The sequence below is a fragment of the Littorina saxatilis genome, linkage group LG4 (genome assembly GCF_037325665.1).
Source record: "Littorina saxatilis isolate snail1 linkage group LG4, US_GU_Lsax_2.0, whole genome shotgun sequence".
Classification (NCBI taxonomy): Eukaryota; Metazoa; Mollusca; class Gastropoda; order Littorinimorpha; family Littorinidae; genus Littorina; species Littorina saxatilis.
This window is the reverse complement of record NC_090248.1, coordinates 29,597,799-29,604,143: the sequence shown is the minus strand read 5'-3', so window position 1 is coordinate 29,604,143 and position 6,345 is coordinate 29,597,799.

Genomic DNA, 6,345 nt, shown 5'->3' with positions numbered 1-6,345 from the left:
TGTATCATGTGTGTGAGAGTGGGTGAGAGAGAGAGAGAGAGAGAGAGAGAGAGAGAGAGAGAGAGAGAGAGAGAGAGAGAGAGAGAGAGAGAGAGAGAGAGAGAGAGAGAGAGAGAGAGTCATGTTTGATATATGTACCGTTTGTAACGGGTCAGTTGGCCTAAACAATAAACTTTCTGAGTTCTGAGTTCTGAGTTCTCTCTCTCTCTCTGTCTGGCTGTCTGTCTCTCCCTGTCTCTCTGACTTAGTCTCTCTCTCTCTTTCTCCTTCTCTTTCTCTCTCTCTCTCTCTCTCTTTCTCTCTCTCTCTCTGTCTGCCTGTCTGTCTCTCTCTGTCTCTCTGACTCTCTCTCTCTCTCTGACTCTCTCTTTCTCCTTCTCTCTCTGTCTGTCTGTCTGTCTGTCTCTCCGACTCACTCTCTCTCTCTCTCTTTCTCCTTCTCTCGCTCTCTCTCTGTCTCTCTCTCTCTGTCTCTCTGACTCACTCTCTCTCTCTCTCTCTCTCTCTCTCTCTCTCTCTCTCTCTCTCCTTCTCTCTATCTCTCTCTGTCTGTCTCTCTCTGTCTCTCTGACTCACTCTCTCTCTCTCTCTCTCTTTCTCCTTCTCTCTCTGTCTGTCTGTCTGTCTGTCCGCCTGTCTCTCTGTATCTCTCTCACTCACTCTCCCACCCCCGCCCCCTCTCCCTCTCTCTCTCCTTCTCTCTCTCTCTCTCTTTCTCCTTCTCTCTCTGTCTGTCTGTCTCTCTCTGTCTGTCCGCCTGTCTCTCTGTATCTCTCTCACTCACTCTCCCACCTCCCGCCCCCTCTCTCTCTCTCTTTCTCTCTCTCTCTTTCTCTCTCTCTCTCTGTCTGGCTGTCTGTCCGCCTGTCTCTCTGTATCTCTCTCACTCACTGTCCCACCTCCCGCCCCACCCCCCCCCCCTCTCTCTCTCTCTCTCTCTCTCTCTCTTTCTCTCTCTCTCTGTCTGGCTGTCTGTCCGCCTGTCTCTCTGTATCTCTCTCACTCACTCTCCCATCCCCCGCCCCCCCCTCTCTCTCTCTCTCTCTCTCTCTCTCTCTCTCTCTCTCCCCACCCCATCTGGCTCTGCAGATGACTAAACAGAGTGCAAAACCGGATCCGTACCCTTTATGGGGAAGGTGACATAACTATGCAACACATAGCTTCGTCACTGGCAAGAGATGTTTCATCCGGTTGGACAAAATGTGCCAAGCCTCACATTTACCTGTTAAAACCGGGCTTCCTTGTGTGACTGTAAATAACGCTGAACCGAAAGTCGGATAATACAGTCTGACTCAACAAAAAAAACAGATAACTACTATTGTTCTTAGTTCATTCTAAAATCAGTTGTAGTTTGGGTACTTTGAGTGTTCTTGCTTCGTATGTTTTATTGTTACATTTAGTCAAGTTTTGACTAAATGTTTTAACGTAGAGGGGGGCAATCGAGATGAGGGTTGTGGTGTATGTGTGTGTGTGTGTGTGTGTGTGTGTGTGTGTGTGTGTCTGTGTGTCTATTCCTGTTAGTGTACATATGCGTGCGCGAGTGTAGTATGCTTCGTATGGTATTTTTATCTGTTGTCTTATTATTGGTTTTGTCTTTTAATGTGCACCACACTGAAATTTCTCTGTATGAGATAATAAAGTATTCGTATTCGTATTGTGTGTGTGTAGAGCGATTCAGACCAAACTACTGGACCGATCTTTATGAAATTTGACATGAGAGTTCCTGGGAATGATATCCCCGGACGTTTTTTTTCTTTTTTTCGATAAATACCTTTGATGACGTCATATCCGGCTTTTTGTAAAAGTTGAGGCGGCACTGTCACACCCTCATTTTTCAATCAAATTGATTGAAATTTTGGCCCAGCAATCTTCGACGAAGGCCGGACTTCAGTATTGCATTTCAGCTTGGTGGCTTAAAAATTAATTGATGACTTTGGTCATTAAAAATCTGAAAATTGTAAAAAAAAAAAAAATGTTTTTAAAACGATCCAAATTTACGTTTATCTTATTCTTCATCATTTTTTGATTCCAAAAACATATAAATATGTTATATTCGGATTAAAAACAAGCTCTGAAAATTAAAAATTTTAAAAATTATTATTAAAATAAAATTTCCGAAATCGATTTAAAAACAATTTCATCTTATTCCTTGTGGGTTCCTGATTCCAAAAACATATAGATGTGATATGTTTGGATTAAAAACACGCTCAGAAAGTTAAAAAGAATAGAGATAAAGAAAAGCGTGCTATCCTTCTCAGCGCAACTGCTACCCCGCTCTTCTTGTCAATTTCACTGCCTGTGCATCGAGCGGTGGACTGACGATGCTACGAGTATACGCTCTTGCTGTAAAAATGCACTGAGTTCAGTTTCATTCTGTTAGTTCGACAGCTTGACTAAATGTTGTATTTTCGCCTTACGCGACTTGTTTTTATGTTTAGGGTTGTTAAATTGTCATATGTTGTCTGGTTGTTCAAGCTAAGAGCAGCGATGAACCACACTTTTCCATCCATTGTTTAATTGTATGGACAATACATGATCTGATGTTTTATGTGTTATGTTTCTTTCTGGACAATCTTAGGCTTTATCTTTTTGAAATGAAACATCGTTAAAAGTAAATAAATCAATGAACACAATGGGTTTTAAAGTGTTTATAGTTATGAATTTAACGGGATTTGTAGTGCTTTGATACTATTCAAAGGAGTCACCTCTTGTCGTGGGTCACTTATTAAGTCTTTCTCTAGGTTGGGACGGACAGGAACATTAAGTCTTTCTGTGTTTCACTGTACTGCCAAGACAAGAGTCTTTGAATCTGCAGCCTGCATAGCCACAGTGACAGTGGGACGTTTACTAACAACCGGCACGGTTGGCCTAGTGGTAAGGCGACCGCCCCGTGATCGGGAGGTCGTGGGTTCGAACCCGGGTCATACCTAAGACTTTAAAATTGGCAATCTAGTGGCTGCTCCGCCTGGCGTCTGGCATTATGGGGTTAGTGCTAGAACTGGTTGGTCCGGTGTCAGAATAATGTGAGTGGGTGAGACATGAAGCCTGTGCTGCGACTTCTGTCTTGTGTGTGGCGCACGTTATATGTCAAAGCAGCGGCACCGCCCTGATATGGCCCAGTGGTCGGCTGGGCGTTAAGCAAACAAACAAACAAACAAATAGCCACAGTGACAGTGGTACGTTTACTAACCTTGAATTGAATCAAAAAACACAGAGACTGCCAACGTTTCAAAATTTAGAATAAAAAAACAAGTTGACCAAAAATACGTTTTGGTCAATAACAACGTTCTAACAACTTACCTGACTTGTTTTTTTAACCTTGAATTGGTAAAGTAGTGAAAGGCATTTCGTTTTATACACGATGTGTCAACTGATTCCGTTCATCCACCGGATGTTTCCGTTCATCCGCAGGATGTGTCCGTTCATACAGCCCCATTTTTGTCACTTGCTTCGGGAAAAACGTTGTAGTAAGTCGTGTGGGCAGCGCGCTTGTGTGATATTGAAAGAATAAGGTAGCGAAATGGTTGGGCTATGTGTACGATAAGTACCAAGGTGCTAGTGAATCCTAATAATAACACACGCGGGCCGAACGTGGCAAAATTGCCTGATTTTTTAACATTTTCTTGTTTTTCTCGCTGTTATCGAATCTGACCCCTGATTTGCACATGATCACCAAAACCATTGCCTGTTACGACATTTCGCTTGAACAGAAGTTTATAGAAACCCATGGCTTTTGTACAATCACTTGTCTTTTGAAAACATACAGATTCCGTTCATACCCCATGTTTCCGTTCGTACAAAAGTGCATGTTTCCCTTCGTACGAAAAGCGTTTCCGTTCATACACATTCGTTAGATCAGAGTGAAACAGGCCCCCACTACAAGTTCTGTGTATTCCAATCGTCTTCAAATAGCACAAAGTACGAATGCGTGTGATATTAGACCTATGTGAACCATAAGATGAAATGAATTTGCAAAAAACAGTTTTGTGTCCGTTCGTACTGATTTTGACGGGAAAATGTGTCTGTTCGTACCACTTTCATCAAATTGTTTCCCTTCGTACTCTTTTCATGACGTTTGTGATTTTTGGTAGAAAGCTTGTGCAATTAGTATTTTAATACCCCTAATTCGACTTATGTATAACCCATAATGCATGTTGTTCATGAGTGCAACAACACGCGACTGTGGCTTTTCTGGTGCAATACCATCCCTGTTTAAAATCTTACTGAAGAGCAAACATTTTGATAAGTGTGTCTTCTTCCAGTTTCCTTACACAATGTCATTTCAAAGATCTAAACTTATGTGAAACCTGTTCAAAATATGCTTTCTGCAAGCTAAACCTAGACATTCAGTCTTTTAGCATTTTCAGATTTTTAATGACCAAACTTTTTTTTTATCATTTTTTAAGCTTTGAAGCTGAAATGCAATCCCATAGTACGGGGGTTGCCTGGCTAAAGTTTTAAAATCAATTTGATAAAAAAATGAGGGTGTGACAGTGCGGCCTCAACTTTTACAAAAAGTCGGATATGACGTCATCAAAGACATTTATAAAACAAGTCGCGTAAGGCGAAAATACAACATTTAGTCAAGCTGTCAGAATGAAACTGAAGGCAATGCAATTTTTTCAGCAAGACCGTATACTCGTAGCATCGTCAGTCCACCGCTCATGACAAAGGCAGTGAAATTGACAAGAAGAGCGGGGTAGTAGTAGCGCTGAGAAGGATAGCACGCTTTTCTGTACCATCTTCGTTTTAACTTTCTGAGCGTGTTTTTAATCCAAACATATCATATCTATATGTTTTTGGAATCAGGAACCGACAAGGAATAAGATGAAAGTGTTTTTAATTTGATTTCGACAATTTAATTTTGATAATAATTTGTATATTTTTAATTTTCAGAGCTTGTTTTTAATCCAAATATAACATATTTATATGTTTTTAGAATGAGAAAATGATGAGGAATAAGATGAACGTAAATTTAGATCGTTTTATAAAAATTTTTTTTTTTACAATTTTCAGATTTTTAATGACCAAAGTCATTAATTAATTTTTAAGCCACCAATCTGAAATGCAATACCGAAGTCCGGCCTTCGTCGAAGATTGCTTGGCCAAAATTTCAATCAATTTGATTGAAAAATGAGGGTGTGACAGTGCCGCCTCAACTTTTACAAAAAGCCGGATATGACGTCATCAAAAATATTTATCGAAAAAAAGAAAAACACGTCCGGGGATATCAATCCCAGGAACTCTCATGTAAAATTTCATAAAGATCGGTCCAGTAGTTTCGCTCTACACGCACACACACACACAGACACACACAGACACACACAAACACACACGCACGCACACACACGCACACACACACACACACACACACACACACACACACACGTGTCTGAGGGGGGATATCTGGACATTTGCCGCAAAGAAATATGTGTTATATCTGGACTTGTTTATTTCTAAAGCTACAGACACGGAGTGCGAGTGTAAACATGTGTTAGACTTTAAAGGCAGAGTAAGCCTCCCGTAAACCATCACAGATACGGTCAGGCTTTTACACACAGTACAAACACCATTTCATTTAAACACTCACCAATTGAGAACATCCTAGGTGCCCTCCGTAAAGAGCGAACAATTTTCAAAGAATTTATTTTTGCGTGGTTTATCTTACCCCTGAGCCATCGTGAACCCGTGTGATCCAGTTTTCCCTTTTCACAATGCAGGCGTCATAGTTAGTCATTTGAATGCGACTCGACGTGAGCTTATCTACAATAGCACGTTTTTTTTTATGCACGAAACAACGGCTGTGGTTCACAAGAACTCTAGCGATGGCTTTTGACTGTTGAGAGGAACGGCGATTTGCACTGATAAACCGGCCGTCGTCTGCTACGACCCTTGCGTGACCCTGCTTCCGGGCTTTTCTTTTTTTAAACTTTCACAACTTCGAATTGTTCTGATCTTGTCTTGATGAAAAACGAATTCTTTTATGATTAAAGAATGTTTGTGTAACAAGCTGCAATTTATTATTTAGATTTTAAAAGTTAGGTCTAGCGCAAAAACGAGGCGCCGTTGTTGTTAACGGAACAAGTCTACGAAAATAAATTCTTTGAAAATGTCTCACGCTCGACAGAAAGCAGCCAGGATGTTCCCGTTCGGTGAGCGTTCAAATGGAAGTATGCTTGTACTGTATTTAGACGCTCGGGGAGCTCTGTGATGGTTTACGGGAGGCTTACTGTGCCTTTAAGAATACTTTTTGAGATTTAAAAAAAAAACCCACTCATTATTGAAAGTTACACACCCAAAAATAGAGATTCTGAAACACGTGTTATATCTGGACATCTGCCACCT